General features: G+C 44.1%; 1 protein-coding gene across 1 annotated transcript in view; it reads left to right on the plus strand.

Moving 5' to 3' along the window:
- ACTR8 (actin related protein 8) overlaps window positions 1-18,314 on the plus strand; it is a 663,070-nt gene that overhangs the window by 156,215 nt on the left and 488,541 nt on the right. The window lies entirely within an intron of this gene.

Here is an 18,314-nt window from a genome sequence, read left to right on the forward strand (position 1 = left end):
GCCCAGGTCATGGCTGAAATAGGTCTGTGCACCAGTCCATCTACCAAGTTGCCAAATAGTAAATACATTAAATAAACCCTGGATTTCCATTTTATCCTGTCTCATCTCTTTTAAAGCTATGCAGTGGATGTTCATTATGTTTTACTGCTGCAGTCATTACACTTGGTTTATCCTGCCGTCAGGCGGTCCTGCAGTCGGCCAGAGTTCCAAAGTCTTGGTCCGGCGTCAGTTGCTGTCACTTCTTCCCTGATGTCAGTGCGCCAGGGGTATATATGATGCAGCTGAAGTCATTTTCTTCAGTTTTTCTTGCTGCGTGGTGCCCGAAGCAAAAGCAGTTCGCAAGTGCCGGTCGGCCGACTCCTGAGATTTTCAATTCGAATTTCAAAACCGAAGTCTTCAATAAAGCTAAGTACCCCGTTTAGGAAACTTTTTCTTGCCTCAGACCAATGTCAGTAAAAGTTAATAATTGTATTTCTTGTGGGAAGCAAATACTTCATAAGGATTTTCATTCTTACTGTATTCCATGCCTAGGCCCAGACCACGATGTCACTAGTTGTCGGTTTTGTGCTAGATTTAACCAATGCACTATTAAACGTCGGTTTGATTTTGCTCGCCATTACTTTGGCCGAAGGTTCAATTACACCATGCCATCGGAAGAACCGATACCGGAATACACAAAAAACGCAAAGACAAGGATAAGGACAGGCATCCGAGGCCCAAAACTGACGATGAAGCCTCTTCTAGGCCAGTCGCTGATTCGCCAGTTCTCAGTGAGGTGCTTTCGCAGCCCCTGACACCTGCTACCTCAGAGCCACAGGCTGCCTCCGACTCCCACGTGGAGATGTCTAGGCCTCTGGAAACTCAAGGTACTGGGCCTACGGAAACTAACCCCTCAGATGGGTCCGGAGCCGCTGAGCAGGCATCGGCTTCAGAGGGTGTTTTCAGACCTTCACAACTTACCATTAAAGATACAGCCAATTTTAAATCTCCATTAAAGACAAAGAAGCAAGTACAGCATTCACCTGGACAGGCCTCCATGCCTAAAAAACAGATGCTTAAAATGGCCGAAGACTTAATTACTCTGATCAGGGGTTCCCATCCCCCTCCAGATAAAAGGCCTAGGCAGGATACAGACTATGATTCCTCTGACCAGGTTTCCATTTCTTCTGATTCCTCATCAGACCAGGGATACTCTTTACCCCCTATGAGGACTCTGATGCTGAAGAATCAATTCCTTCAGCCTCTCCTCCTGAGGATTACTCTTTTGGGGAAACTTTACATACCATGAGGGAGCATTTCCACTGGGAGGGCCAGGATTACTCAGAATCCAAGAAAAGGCTCAGAGACTTTCTTTTATTGCCTCAGCACAGGCCCCTTGCTATTCCGCCAGTGTTAGATATTGTGGATGATGTGTTCTCTGAATCCAGTTTAAATCCTGATTCTTTGCCCCCTGCTCCAGTCAAGCCAGACAGGTACTACAGAGTCCGTGACTCTCACAAATGTCTTTATAAAAACCCTGTTGCTGACCCAGAAACTATTTCCCAGGGTCCCAAAGGGGTAAAGGCTTCCACAGCTAAAAATCCAGTTCCCTCTGACAGGGATTCTAGAGCATTAGATAGATGGGGGAAGAAAGTTTACACTTCTGCAACTTTAGCAGTAAGGGCTTTAAATTGCCAGTTTCACATGCTTAAATACCAACAATATTTAATGTCTCTGTTAAAACAGAAAATGCTTACAAGTTCAGAACATCCTGACTATAAGGAAATGCAGGATTTATTGCATGCAGCTGAACAAGTGGGAAAACACACTCTGCAATGTGGTTTTGATTCATTAAAGACTTCTTGTAGAGCAGCAGTTACAGGATCTGTGATACGAAGGCATGCTTGGTTAAAAGAACCAAGTTTTACCTGATCATGTTAAGGCAAAATTATTGGATGCTCCTTTACAGCAGGATATTTTATTTGGTGTTAAGGCAGAAGAGATATTAAAGAAAATGGAGGATAAGGCAAAATCTATGCAAACAGTGAAGGATTTCTTACAGGTACAGCCATCACGATTTAGCAAAAATTGGCCCTCCAAAAATTGGTCCTTTCCAGTGTCAGACAGACCACAGAGGCAGATACAGATGCCCAAGAGGCAGATCTCAGCCCCAAGGCTCTTACAGACCACAACAGTGGGGTGCTTCAACCCCAAAAGGAGGGGAAGACAAGTCACAACCTTATTGGAAACAGTCCCAATGACTTCCCCCTTCAAATGCCAAGCACTTACCTTTTGGAAGCTCCCTTAGGGGGAAAACTAGCACTTTTTTTTTGCAAAATTGGCATACAATCGCCCAAGACAAATGGGTTCTGAATATTGTGTCTCAAGGTTACAGGCTCCCCTTTCACACAAAGGAATCCAGACCTGCCACCAAATCAATGGGCAGAGGCACAAAAACAAATTACAGCCCTCATGGACATGAGAGCTATTCAAGAAGTGTCACAACAGGAACAAGGACAAGGATTTTACTCAAGACTTTTCCTGGTCTCCAGAAAGGACAAAGCCTGGAGATCCATACTGGGCCTTTCTACTCTAAATACTTACCTGGATGTTCCGAAATTCAAAATGTTGACTCTTCAGCAGCTTCTTCCCATGCTGGGCAAGAAGGCTTGGCTTGTTACTTTGGACCTCAGAGGCATACCTGCATGTCCCTATCAGACAAAATTGCAGAAGATACCTCAGATTCATAGCTGGTTCAATGCATTACCAATTCTCTGCACTGCCCTTTGGCTTGTCTACTGCGCCCAGGGTCTACACAAAATGCATGGCACCAGTAATTGCATTTTGCAGACAAAAGGAATTCAAATATACCCATACTTGGACGACTGCCTTATTCAAGCAGAGAGCAAGGACATTCTTCTAAACCATCTGGTGTTTGTAAAAAGATTGCTAATTTGCCTAGGGTACACAGTAAATGAAAATAAGTCAAAATTAGTGCCCTCACAAGAGATAATATTCCTGGGTGTCAGCTTAAATACAACGGCCCAAATGGCTTATCTCACGCCAGACAAGCAAAGGCAACTGACTCAGTACTTTCAATTGATGGCAACAAAAACCCAACTCCCTGCAAGAAAAATTCTGCAGGCCTTGGGGTTCATGGCATCCTGCATACTACTAATGCCATATGCCAGACTGCATATGAGGAAATTACAGTGGTACCTAAAAGTGTTTGGACTCAACACTTGTCACAGTTTGGAAGCAGTAATTCCACTTATTCCCTGCCTACAATAGGAGTTTTGATGGTGGGCACAGGCACGTCACCTCAACAAGGGACAGCCTTTCACTCTACCCACAGCCAGGCAGACACTAACAGATGCTTCGGATTACGCCTGGGGAGCACACATGGCAGGAAAATGTATTCAGGGCAAGTGGGCCGCAGATCAACTGCATCTTCACATCAATCAAAAAGAGATGCTAGCTGTACAAAATGCCCTAACAGCTTTCAAGGACCTTCTACATCCAGGACAACTATTACTAAAGACAGACAACACCACAGTTATGTGGTACATAAACAAGCAAGGGGGCACTCATTCTTATCCCCTCTGCAGGCAAGCCATGACCTTGTGGAACACACCTCTAACCTACCAAGTTCATCTGTAAGCACAATTCCTGCCAGGAAAGAAAAATACTCTGGCAGACGACTTAAGCAGAAACATCATGGATCCTCACGAGTGGAAATTAAATCCACAAGTATTCAGCATGATAACACAAAAATGGAGGAGCCCAGACATAGATCTTTTTGCCTCCCCAATGAATTGCCAACTACAGAATTTCTGCACAAGGACTTACCACACACAAGCGTGGAAAGTGGATGCTCTCTCGTTCATCTGGAAAATCCTAAAAGTTTATGCCTTCCCACCACTGCCTCTCCTTTCAAAGGTACTCCTAAAAGCCAGACAAGAAAAGACAAAAATTATCCTGATTGCCCCAGACTGGCCACGCCAGCACTGGTACCCAGTCTCAAAGAACCTAGCTCAAGGCCCACCATGGATTTTACCTCAAATTCCGCATCTTCTGACACAACAAAACAATCAGATCCTGCACAGCCAGCTCAAAACCTTAAACCTGGCTGCATGGCAGATTACTTAGTCAAGCAGACAACACCTCTCTCTAAAGCTGTTATGGATGTCATTTTGGAGGCCAGGAGGCCTAGCACCAGGAAATCCTATTCCGAAAAGTGAAAGAGATTCTGTACCTGGAACCAGGCTCAAAGCTTTGACCCTCTTGTCCCAAATATTCCTCAGATATTACAATACTTAACTGAGATGCTGGACAAAGGCCTATCCTTTTCATCCATTAAGATCCACGCCTCTGCCATCTCGGCTCATTACAACACAGATACTCCTATTTTCTCTCATCCATTGCTAAAACAGTGCCCCAGAGGGGCTAAAAACATAAGACCGTCCCGCAGAGCACCAACACCAACTTGTGACCTCAATTTCGTCTTAGAAAAACTAACTTTACCTCCTTTTGAGCCAGCCAGTTCAGCAGAATTAAAATATGTGTCATGGAAAACTGCTCTGCTTCTGGTAATAACCTCAGCACAAAGAGTCTCAGAGTTACAGGCACTAATGGCAGTGGAGCCTTTCATCATCTTTCACCAAGCAGGGTTTCTTTAAGAACAAACCCTTCATTTATGCCAAAGGTGGTCTCCAGTCTGGCTCTTAACCAAACTATTCACTTGCCAACTTTTTATCCAAATCCCCAGAATAAAGGGGAGAGACTTCTGCATTCATTGGACATACACAGACAGCTACGTTTCTACTTGGACAAAACAAAAGCTTTCAGGAAAACTGAGCAATTGTTTGTAGCATATGCTGCAGGATCACATGGGAAGGCTATTTCAAAGCAGACCATTTCAAAGTGGATAGGACACTGTATTACACACAGCATGGGAAAACTGTACCTACTAACATTAGGCCACATTCCACCAGGGCAACAGCCACTTCAACTGCCTACCTTTGAGGAGTACCTACCAATTGTATATGAACTTTCTAGAGTTTTGCAACTATTTAAACCTAAAAATCGGTCATATTTTAAGTGTTTAACTTAGGTTTACTTGCACTGTCTATTGTCCCTGAGCCCAGGTCATGGCTGAAATAGGTCTGTGCACCAGTCCATCTACCAAGTTGCCAAATAGTAAATACATTAAATAAACCTTGGATTTCCATTTTATTCTGTCTCACCTCTTTTAAAGCTATGCAATGATTCTTTATCTTGTTTAAAGCAGTGTCACCTTTATATTTCCTACCAGAAAAATTAAAGAGGTTTATTTGTTATTCCTACCTGTCGTCCAGGTACCTAAAAGTTATTTATGCCTTCTATTTCAGTGTTTGTCTTCCAGAAGAAGTGCAGGATTGTTATCACCATGGCTGATATTCACATTAACATAAATCTTCAAAGTTTTGTTGAAAGATAGGGTCACTGCTGCCTTTGATATCTGATGGGAATCTTTGTATCACAAGCCTCGCTTTCACAATTATGGCTACGCCCACTAAGAAGCTCAGTACAGTCTTTTGTAACCCCAGAAAGAGTTTCAATGCAATGTCACGTTATCACCAGCAGAGGTGCTTTACTAAGAAAAGTACTAGAATGTGAACTTTTTCATATTGTGATAGATTAAAGTAATTGTGACTCTTCCCACCAGCTTATCACAGTCTTAGGGAAGAACTGATTAATATATACAGAGTATGACTTAATAATTTTTTTCCTTAAAATGTTAGGTTTCAAGTCCACCCTAACAGCTTGCATTTGAGGATCACTCAGAACTATATACAGTCACTGTTACAAATAATGAGACTGCTTTAGTAGCAAAGTGGTGAAGGAATGGAACAGGTTGATAGAAAACATCTAACTTAAGCAGAAATCCCATGGATCCACATGAATGGAAACTGGAACCCAAAATATTCAAGCTGTTGAGGAACACATGGGGGGGGACAACAGAGGTAGACCTGTTTGCCTCCCCTCAGAACTACCAATTGAACAAATTCTGCACCAGAACTCCCCACAGTCAAACTTGGAAAGTGGATGCCCTCTCCTTTACCTGGAGAAAGCCTCTCAGTGTATGCCTCCCCCCCCCCACTCTGCCTGTCCTCTCGAAGGTTCTACTAAAGATCAAACAGGACAAGCCAAGGACAATACTGATTGCACCAGACTGGCCACGCCAGCACTGGTTCCCCCTTTTGCGCAGTCTGACAGTGCTACAACCATGGCACCTGCCTCAGAACTCCTTCCCTGCTGTCCCAGCAGGCGGGCTGGATTCTGCACCCTCAGCTTCAAACCCTGAACCTTACAGCCTGGCTAATTCCCTGAGCTCACCTCTAGCAGCCCTCAGTAAGCAGGTACTGGATGTCATTCTTAAGGCAAGGAGGCCTAGTACTAGAAAATTCTATTCAGAAAAGTGGAAAAGATACTGTTCCTGGAGCCAGGCTCAGGGGATGGGCACAACGGTGGCCAGCTTACCTCATATTCTAGGTTATTTAACAGAAATGCTCCACAAGGGCCTAACTTTCTCTTCAATTAAGATTCATGCCTCTGCCAGCACATTATAATACTGAGCCACCCCTCTTCTCTCATCCCCTGCTAAAACAATTCCTTAGAGGGGCCAAAAATGTAAGACCCCCCGCCCCCAGGAGAGCTCCCACTCCAGCCTGGGACCTTAACATTGTATTGGAAAAACTCACTCTTCCCCCCTTTGAGCCAGCTGCAACAGCAGAGTTGAAATGCCTTTCTTGGAAAACAGCCTTACTTCTGGCCATCACTTCAGCAAGAGGAGTGTCTGAACTGCAGGCCCTCGTGGCAGTGGAACCCTTCATTATCTTCCATGCGGACAGGGTTTCCCTCAGGACTAATCCATCCTTTATGCCCAAGGGTGGTGTCTAATGTGGCTCTAAACCAGTTCATTCATTAGCCTACTTTTTTCTCTAATCCTCAAAATAAAGGGGAAAGAATACTGCATTCTCTGGATGTACACAGACAGCTTAGATTCTATTTGGACAGGACTAAGCCTCTCAGAAAATCTGACCAGCTGCTAGTTAGCTTTGCTGCAGGGGCAGAGGGGAAGGCCATTTCAAAGCAAACCATTTCCAAATGGATAGCTCATTGAATCCATTTATGCTACAAGCACCATGGAAAACCTACCCCACAGGGGATAAGATCACATTCCACCAGGGCTGCATCTACCTCTACAACATTTCTCAGAGGAGTCCCTACCAGGGACATCCTGGAAGCTGCTACCTGGAGCTCTGTACATACTTTCACCAAGCATTACCACCTGCCTATCCTTTCTAAATCCAGAGCTAGATTTGCCACAGCAGTCTTACAGGGCCTGATTGCTAACACTAATGCTCTTTAACTGTCTCCACCCTTCCCAAATGTGATGACTGCAACAGTGAAACACGAAGAACATAGTGCAGTTGTGTACACTTACCATAAATGTAGATGTTCGAGTGTATTCACTGTTGCAGTTCTGGTTACCCTCCCTCCAGCCCCACTCACTTCTCTTGACTTTTACCTTTCCTTCTTGTTTGGCATATATTCTATCATGTGTATTTGCTTTTTGCTGGGGGTGCTCCATACCATATAATTGCTTCCTATTGTGGGGGCACCTGACATCTGGGGCACGAAAAACTGATGTAATGGCGTCTGCTGCATGTTTTATACCCCTGACTACCTGACATCATGGAAAGAAGCAACAGCATCCGACGCAGAAATCTGAAGACTCTGGTATTCAGGCCAGCAGAGGGCTACCTGCAGGCAGATAACCCAAATGTGATGACTGCAGCAGTGAATACACTCAAACATCTACATTTATGGTAAGTGTACACAACTGTACTTTCTCCCTTCTTTTGGAAATGGCCAGTGATAGTTGCCACAAGCTTCATCATCGAATGGGTTTACTTGCACAAGATGGATGTTTGATGCACCCCATGCACCCCAACACCAGTCAACTTCAGCTAACTGGATGATAGGGTCTTATTTTCCTTAAGGTACCTGCTTACTGAGGATGTGCAGCAGGTAATAATTAAGGCAAGAAAGTCTGCTTCTAGAAAATCCTATATTAGCAAATGGAAAAGGTTTTCTAGGTGGTGCAGGTCTGCCCATGGATCATCCTCATTCAAGGCTTTCTCATGTCAGAATGTTTTTGAAAGGGGGTTTACTTAAGAGGCCTCCAAGAAAACCAGTGACCTCCTATTGGGATCTTATTTAACACTTGCTCCTTTTGAAGCAGATAATCTGGCTGACTTGAGGTTCTTAATGTGGAAAACATTTATACAGATTACTCTAACCTCCTGCAAGAAGAGTATCTGAGTTGCAAGCTTTTATGGTGAGTCAACCCTATTTCATTTTCCTCAGAGAAAGGATTCCTTTGAGAGCTATTTTTTTTAAACAAGAAACATATTTATTAAGTGATCACTTATGACATAAGCAATCATACATTTATATAAATGAAAACAAACCATATTGACATAATCTTAGTTGCAGGCATTATACATCACAAACCGTAGTGACATCATTGTTATTGGAAACATTATACATCACTTGTAATCTATCCAATCATAGTCAGTCAAACATTACATAGCACATTCAAATCCTGCCTTCTTTTAAACCTCATCTGATGTCCCACCACTGGACCAGTAATCAAGGAGCCTCAATCCTCACACTGGCAACCGTGGGGGATGTACACGGGGCGGATAACCAGTACATGCACAGTATTTCCAGATGCATCTGTCTGCATCAAGTGCAATTTTCCTTAAGAGCACACAGAGACCACAGTCAGTCCAGGGCTGGTTTCTTCCTCTTCCTCCAGATCTCCAATAAGACTCCCCACTGGCACAGCTATAGAGTTGAGTCCCTTAGTCAGGGTTCCAAACCAAGTCCTCCAACACACACTGTTCCACCAGTGCTTTGTGTCCCTGCCCAAGTAGCTCACACACACACACACACACACACACACACACACACTCTTGGAGATTTAAGGCTGGCAAAGGTTACTATTTATGCCCCCATTTTCCAAAGACTATAAGGTAGGGGTTCTGGTGGCAGTGATAACTATCCGCTACTTTAAGTCCCTTAACAAAGGGTGTCCAATTGTACTTTGTAATATTAATACTAATACAAATGATAATTTGACCAAGAGCAAGGCTATTAGGAGTGAAATTGGCACCTCTGTCAGTCAGTATTTCCTTTGGGAAACCTACCCTGCTGAAAATCTCTAATAAAGCATTTGCCACCTTTTCTGCCTAAATGGAGGACAGAGCCACCACCTTAAGTTATCTGGTAGCATATGATCTACTACCACTAGGATATACTTCTTCCCTGTGGAACTTTGGGGTACTCAGAAGCCCCACAATATCCATAGATACCCTCTGAAATGGTTCCTTAGTCACAGGCAAAGGCACCAAAGGAGCTTTGACCTTGTCTCCTGCCTTGCCTACCTTTTGGCACTGCTCACAGGTCCTGCAGTTCCCTGTTATATCCCTGGAAATCCCAGGCCAATAAAAGTTCTGCATAATAGATCTCTTTGTACACTTTATGCCCATATGACCTGCAAAGGGGATGTCATGAGCTATGGCTAGGAGTGCCAGATGGTAGGCTCTCAGCACTACCAACTACTGTATTCTCTTACCCTCTAGCCCTCCCTCAGGAGTCCACTGTCTATTCAGTAACCCTTTGTCCCACTATACAGATTACCCTTTTCCTTGACAATCAGATGCCTCCCTGGCTACTTCCCTCAAGCCTTGTAATGTAGGGTCTGAGAGTTGAGCCTGTCTCCACTCTCTTTGTAACCCTTCCCAGCTCCCCTTCCACAGGAAGTCTGGTATCCTCTGACAGCGGTGCCTCACTGTCAGCCTGGGTACTACTACTCACCTCTGCCCTTGCAGTCACTCTGTCCAAGGGAACATCAGTGCCCACCAGCAGCTGTGGCTCACTTACAGTCTCGCTGCTACAGGGTAGCTCCCTCCCTGAAGTAGCCACCTCAAAATTCCTGGCTTTGTGTGCGGTCTGTCTGCATCTCCCCCAAGTCTACCAGACCCATATGCTTGCCTCCAGGTCTTACTGCATGTCACTGCATGCACACAAGTTAATGCATTATCAAAATCATTCCATATCAGGACATCTGCATGGATATCCTCAAACACACCTACTTGCTTGCTGCCTTTTCACTCTCCCAGTCAAGTTGAACCCTAGCCAAAGGTATTTCGAATGGGGTCCTTCCAGTAGACTGCCCAAGCAAGTAGTGCTCCTCTAACCATTGCAGGCTTTACAATTGTTAGGTTAGATGCTGGGTTTCTTTTAACAGTGGCCTGTTTTCTATCTACTAAGATAGGATATAACCTCTTGATGTTCATCGTGTTACCCTGCTGCAGTCATCACACTTGGCTTATCCTGCCATCAGGCGGTCCCGCAGTCAGCCGAATTCCAAAGTCTTGGTCCCGCGTCGGTTGCTGTCGCTTCTTCCTGACATCAGTGCGCCAGGGGTATACAAGAGGCATCTGACGCCATTTTCTTCAGTCTTTCTTGCCGCGCGGTGCCCGAAGCAGAAGCAGTTCGCAAGTGCCGGTCAGCCAACACCTGAGATTTTCGATTTGAATTTCAGTCCAAAGTCTTCAATTAAGCTAAGTACCCCGTTGGGGAACATTTTCTTGCCTCAGTCCGATGTCAGAAAAAGTTAGCAATTGCATTTCTTGTGGAAAGCAAATACCTCATAAGGACTTCCATTCCTATTGTATTCCTTGCCTAGGCCCAGACCACGACATCACAGGTTGTCGGTTTTGCACTAGGTTTAATAAACGCACTATCAAACGCTGTTTTGATTTCGCACGGCATTACTTTGGTAGGAAATTTAATTTATATCGTGCCGTCGGAGCAGCTGACGACCGCAATTCATAAAAACCGCAAGGACAGGCAGCCTAGGAATAAGCCAGACCCCAAGGCCTCAGCTGGGCCTGTCGCCAGTTCTCCGGTTTTCAGTGAGGCACCTATGCGCAGCCCCTGACAACCGCAGAGCTGGAACCCCAGACAGCTGCCGACTCCCAAGCGGAGTCTACTAGGCCGATGCAGCCATCTACCGACACCGGAGCAGAATTAGTCACCGGTGCAGAGGAAACACCTTCGGTTGCAGAAGGTGTCTTCAGACCGACTACACTCTCCATTAAATCTTATGTTAAGCTTAAAACTCCTTTAAAACCTAAGAAAACTGTTCATCAATCTACAGGTCAAGGCCCCATGCCTAAGAAACAGATGCTTAAGATGGCTGAAGATTTAATTACCCTTATCAGGGGTTCCCATCCCCCTCCTGATAAAAGACCAAGACAAGAGGAGGATTACGCATCCTCTGACCAGGTTTCTCTTTCCTCAGATTCTTCTGAGGAACAGGATTACGCTTTTCCACCATATGAGGATTCTGATGCTGAAGACTCTATTCCCTCAGCATCTCCCCCTGAAGACTATTCCTTTGGGGAAACATTACATACCATGAGGGAACATTTCCACTGGGAAGGCCAGGATTACTCAGATTCTAAGAAAAAGCTCTGAGAGTTCCTTTTATTACTCCAGCACAGACCTCTTGCTATCCCTCCTGTTTTAGATATTGTGGATGATGTCTACTTGGAGTCTAGTTTAAATCCAGACTCTCTACCTCCTGCTCCAGCCAAACCAGACAGATACTACAGAGTACCTGACTCACACAAATTCCTTTATAAAAGCCCTGTAGCTGACCCAGAAACCATATCCCAGGGTCCTAAGGGAGCAAAAGCTTCTATGGCTAAAAACCCTGTGCCCTCTGAAAGAGATTCCAGAGCCCTAGATAGATGGGGAAAGAAAATATACACCTCAGCAACTCTGGCTATGAGAGCATTAAATTGCCAGTTTCACATGTTGAAATATCAACAATTCCTGATGTCTCAGTTAAAACAAAAAATGAACACACATTCAGAACAGCCTGAATTCAAGGAAATGCAGGATCTGTTGCATGCAGCTGAACAGGTGGGCAAGCATACTTTACAATGCGGATTTGATTCACTGGAAGCTTCCTGTAGAGCAGCTGTTACTGGCTCTGTCATTCGTAGACATGCTTGGTTAAAAGAGCAAACCCTCCCTGACCATGTTAAAGCAAAATTATTAGATGCGCCTTTACAACAGGATGTATTATTCTGTGTCAAAGCAGAAGAGGTTTTAAAGAAAATGGAGGATAAGGCTAAATCTATGCAAACGGTCAAGGATTTCTTGCAGGTACAACCCCCTCACTTCAGCAGAAATTGGCCAACAAAGAATTGGTCCTTTCCAGCTTCAGACAGATCACAGAAGGGCAAATACAGATGCCCAAGGGGCAGAGGTCAGTCACAGGGCCCTTACAAACCTTGCCAATGGGGTTCTGCTGCCCAGAAAGGAGGAGAAGACAGGCCCCAAGCTAGCAGAAGGCAGACACAATAACTCTATCCTCAAACTACCAAGCAAATCTCTCCTGGCAACACCCTTGGGTGGAAAACTAGCATTTTTTGCAGACAACTGGCACATCATCACAAAAGACAAATGGGTTCTAAACATTGTCTCTCAAGGATACAGATTCCACTTTCATACCTTACCAAGGATCAAAGGAATGCCAAACCTGCCACCAAATCAATGGGCAGAGGCACAAAAACAAATTACAGCTCTCATGAACATGAGAGCCATTCAACAGGTACACAGCTACACAGGAGCAAGGACAAGGATTTTACTCAAGACTCTTCCTAGTTCCAAGAAGAGATGAAGCATGGAGACCCATTCTGGATCTTTCAATTCTGAACACCTATCTGCAAGTACCAAAATTCAAGATGCTAACACTACAGCAGCTTCTTCCCATGCTGGGCAAGAATGCTTGGCTAGTCACTTTGGACCTCAAGGAGGCATACCTGCATGTCCCTGTCAGACAAAATTGCAGAAGATACCTCTGCTTCATTGCAGGTTCAACCCATTATCAATTCTCTGCACTGCCCTTTGGCTTATCTACTGCACCAAGGGTCTTCACAAAATGCCTGGCACCAGTAATTGCATACTGCAGACAGAGGAATTCAAATATTCCCATACCTGGATGACTGTCTTATTCAAGCAGAAAGCAAGGACATTCTTTTACAGCATCTGGCATTTGTCAAACACCTTCTAAGTTGCCTAGGGTACACAGTAAACGAAAAGAAATCAAAACTAGTGCCCTCACAAAACATAATATTCCTGGGTGCCAGCTTGAATACAACGGCCCAGATGGCTTATCTCACGCCAGACAAACAACGACAGCTGTTTCAATATTTCAAAATAATGGCAACAAAGACCCAACTCCCTGCAAGAAAAATTCTGCAGGCTTTGGGATTCATGGCATCTTGCATACTCCTAATACCATTTGCAAAACTGCGTATGAGGAAATTACAATGGTACCTGAAAAGTGTATGGATTCAGCACAGCCACAGCTTGGAAACAATGATTCCACTCATTCCCTGTCTTCAACAGGAGTTTCTATGGTGGGCACAGGCATGTCACCTCAACAAGGCAGGACAGTGCATTCGAGGCAAATGGACTACAGATCAGAGACACCTGCATATCAATCAAAAAGAAATGCAATGCTAGCAGTGCAGAATACCCTAACAGCTTTCAAGGACCTTCTACACCCAGGACAACTACAAATAAGGACAGACAACACCACAGTTATGTGGTACATAAAAAAGCAAGGGGGCACACATTCCTACCCTCTATGCAGGCAAGCAATGACCTTGTGGAGCACTGCACTGTCTTACCAGGTTCAGTTACAAGCACAATTCCTGCCAGGAAAGAAAAACACATTGGCAGACGACCTAAGCAGAAACATCATGGATCCACACGAATGGAAACTAGATCCACAAGTATTTGCAATGTTAGCTCAAAAGTAGGGACGCCCAGACATAGATCTGTTTGCAAGCCCCCACAACCACCAACTTCAAAAATTTTGCACACGGACCTTCCATCCACTAGCTTGGAAAGTGGACGCCCTCTCATTCAGTTGGAAAACATTAACAGTATATGCCTTTCCTCCACTGCCTCTTCTAGCAAAGGTACTGCTGAAAGTCAGATTACAGAGGCCACAAATGACTCTCGTTGCACCAGACTGGCCATGCCAACATTGGTATCCAATTTTATGGAACATGGCCCAGGGCCCACCATGGATTTTGCCACAAATTCCCCACCTACTCACCCAGTGAGACAATCTGATTTTACACAGCCAACTCAAGACTTTAAACCTGGCTTCATGACAAATTACCTAAACAACCAGCCAATACCTTTATCCAAAGCTGTTATGTATGTCATTCTGGAGGCTAGGAGGCCCAGCACCAGGAAAACCTATTCAGACAAATGGAAAAGATTTTGCGCCTGGAACCAGGCTAAAGGCCTAAATCCCCTGGAGCCGAACATTCCTCAGATTCTACAATATTTAACTGAGATGTTACACACAGGACTTTCCTTTTCATCTATTAAGATCCATGCCTCAGCAATTTCAGCTCATTACAGCACGGATCCTCCTTTATTTTCACAACCACTCCTAAGACAGTACCTCAGAGGGGCTAAGAACTTAAGACCGCCAAGGAGAGCTCCAACACCTACTTGGGATCTCTACTTTGTCTTGGAAAAGCTTACACTGCCGCTCTTTGAACCAGCTTTCTCAACTGATTTAAAATTTCTTTCATGGAAAACTGCCCTACTACTAGCAATAACCTCAGCTAGAAGAGTCTCAGAGCTACAGGCACTAATGGCAGTGGAACGTTTCCTCATTTTCCATCAAGACAGAGTCTCTCTACGAACTAACCCTTCCTTTATGCCAAAGGTGGTATCCAGTGTGGCCCTAAACCAAACCATTCACTTGCCCACCTTCTTCCCAAATCCCCAGAACAAAGGAGAAAGACTCCTGCCCTCTTTGGACATTCACAGGCAATTACGTTACTACTTGGATAAAACTAAGGCTTTCAGAAAAACTGACCAGCTCTTTGTAGCCTATGCTACAGGATCACAAGGAAAAGCTATCTCAAAACAGGCCATTTCTAAATGGATAGGACATTGCATACGTTTCTGCTACACACATCATGGGAAACGAGTACCTGCTAACATTAGGTCCCACTCTTCCAGGGCTACAGCTACATCAGCAGCCTTTCTCAGGGGAGTGCCAACCAAGGATATTCTGGAAGCTGCTACTTGGAGTTCAGTGCACACCTTCACCAAACACTATCACTTACCTCTTTACTCTAAGACTAGAGCTGGTTTTGCCACTGCAGTTTTGCAAGGCCTGCTAGATTCTTCTAACCCTGTTTGACTCCACCTCCCCTCCTTAGCTTTGGGATTCAACCCAAGTGCGATGACTGCAGCAGGGTAACACGATGAACATAGTACAGTTTTGTACCTACAATAAATGTAGATGTTTGAGTGTTCACCCTGCTGCAGTCCAGGTTACCCTCCCTCCATCCCCTCTGAACTAGCTGAACTTATCTCTTCCACTTTATCCTATACTACCTCTGTAGTGTATTTGCTTGTACCTAAGGGTTTTGTTTTATTTTTATATAGCCATATGTGTGTGTGTGTGTGTGTGTGTGTGTGTGTATATATATATATATATATATATATATATATATATATATATATATATTGCCTACCTTTTGGGGGCACCTGACATCTGGGGCAAGAAAAACTGAAGAAAATGGCGTTGGATGCCTCATATATACCCCTGGCGCACTGACATCAGGGAAGAAGTGACATCAACCGACGCTGGACCATGACTTTGGAATTCGGGCCAACTGCAGGACCGCCTCACGGCAGGATAACCCAAGTGTGATGACTGCAGCAGGGTGAACACTCGAACATCTACATTTATGGTAGGTACAAAATTGTACTTTGTAGTGTGGTACCCTTGTTGTTTTCAGACAACTTACTGCTGGCATTCTGTCATTCCCACTTACTGGCTCTCCCAGCTTTTCTTCTGCACCCTGCCTCTATGGACATCTATATGCTACATGAACCCACTGGTTAAATTTAAACATTTAAAACTTGATCCCGGCCATGTACCTGAACCTAGTGGCTTCCTCTGTTACTGGTGGACTCTGTTGGGGTGGTTTAAGCTGCCCACCATGGGTTCCCTTAGACCCATGTGCAGCACTGGGTATCCAATTCCTATGCAGTGATGCCTTGCTTGCTAGGTATAGGTCTCCCTTTTTCCCCAACTTGTCTGTGGTAGATTCTGTATCTGCCAACCAGATTCTCATGTCCTCATGCAAAGTGCTAAGGACTTCAAAAGTGGTGACCTGACAAGTCACTCACCCACCTATGAAAATAAGTGTTCAGTTCAATAATATATTCACAACCACTTTCATCTGCCTTGTGCCTATGCTCACAAAACTTTTTTTTCTGTAAGCTTCAGGTGTTAACTTAAAACATTCTAACAAATAATTTTAACAGTATTCTAACTTAAGTCATCAGTATCAGACAATTTAGAAACAGCAGCTACAGCTTTACCATGGAGTAAGGGGGTCAGGAACCGTACCCAGAGCCCTTGGTCAACATTATACTGTTTACATACCCTTTCAAACATATGAATAAAACTATCAAAATTATCACTCTCTGTAACTTGTAGAAGAAATTTACTGACCTTTATTGCTTCTGGGGTTCGTTTATTCTGTTCCCCATTACCCCCTTGACCCTGGGGAAGAGTCAGCTTCTCCTTTTCATGTTGCCTGTGCCTCTTATTTTCTTCAGCTTCCAGACGTCTCAGTCTCTCTGCTGCTTCTAATTTATTTATTTTATTTATTTTACATTTGTTGTCTGGACTAATCTAACTGGATACATGTCCATTTTCAGTAGAGGCCCGAGGAGAAAAGCTCCACTACATAAAATGCTAAAGGAATAAAGTAATATTTTAATACATTACTAAAAGTAATTACAAAATTAAGTTGTTACAAAATAAACTCATTAGAGTCATTATATCAGTGAAACACAGCAAGAAGTCTGACCTAATGACAAAGTTAGTAAACATTCAGCAGAAAGTCTGTGATTTTCTGCATGATAAAAAGAGACATGATAGGATTGGTTAGAAGGTATTTGACAATATTATTAGGAAAGAAGAGGGGAGTCCTAATAGTAGTTGAGGCAAGGGCAATCAGGGTTTGAGCAGGGGCAAAGCCAGTGTGTTCTAAGATATGGTTTCAGTTTGTGTTTGAAAAGCGCTGTTGACAATGATAGAAGTTCACAGGGAAGTTTGTTCCAGTTCTTTCCCACTGTATTAGAGAAAAGGGAGTCACCTGCCATATTGTTTGCTTTAGTAGTACAAACAAGTAGTTTATTCGATTAGCGCAGTGTTTTAAGAGTGTTATAGGGGGTAATAAGGTTAGTGAGTACTGGGGTGTTAGAAGGTTGATACAGGATCTTATGGGCAATTGTAAGTTGAAAAAATTGAAGCTGGTTTTGTAGTTCTAACCAGCCTAGCTGCTTTAGATTTTGACAATGGTGGGTTCTATAAGGTGAGCCGGTGGCAAATCTAGCAATATTGTTATAGTAATTTGCTAGTTTAAGGCTGTTTTTTGTTAGATTAGTATAGATGGGTGAGGCATAAAGAAGTGTAGAGGCAAGGTGGCTTTGTGCAATAGTAGTTTGAGCCAAAGGAGTGAGGGAGGGTCTGATCCTAAAGGGAGAGCCTAGTTTTCGATTCACTATTTTTATTGTATTGTTAATGTGAGTATCAAAGTTAAGATAATCTATTGTTATTCCTGGTAGTTTGATCGGGAGATATGGGAGTGCCATTATTAGATACGATTGTGAAGTCAATCGGAGAGGACTTGCGGGTATGGGTAAAGAACAAGAGTTTTTTTTTTTTTTTTTTGGGTTCAAGAGGAGGCAGCGTTCTAGAAACCAAGTTTAGACTGTACAGCGCATATTCTGGGTTAGGGTCTGTAGTTCAGGTGATGTTCATCGTGCATACAGCTGCAGTCATAACAGATGGGTTATCCTGCCGTCAGGCAGGTCCTCGGTCGGCCGAATTCCAAAGTCTAGGTCCGCCGTTGGGTGTCATCGCTTCTTCCCTGATGTCAGTGCGGCAGGGGTATAAAAGAGGCAGCCGACGCCATATTCTTCAGTCTTTCTTGCCGCGCGGTACCCGAAGCAGAAGCAGTTCGCAAGTGCTGGTCGGCCAGCTCCTGAGATTTACGAAAGTATTTCAGCCGAAGTCTTCTTGAAAGCTAAGTACCCTGTTGGGGAAACTTTTCTTGCCTCAGACCGATGTCAGACAAAGTTAA

The sequence above is a fragment of the Protopterus annectens genome, chromosome 7.part0, assembly GCF_019279795.1.
Source record: "Protopterus annectens isolate FY-2018-M chromosome 7.part0, PAN1.0, whole genome shotgun sequence".
Lineage (NCBI taxonomy): Eukaryota > Metazoa > Chordata > Ceratodontiformes > Protopteridae > Protopterus > Protopterus annectens.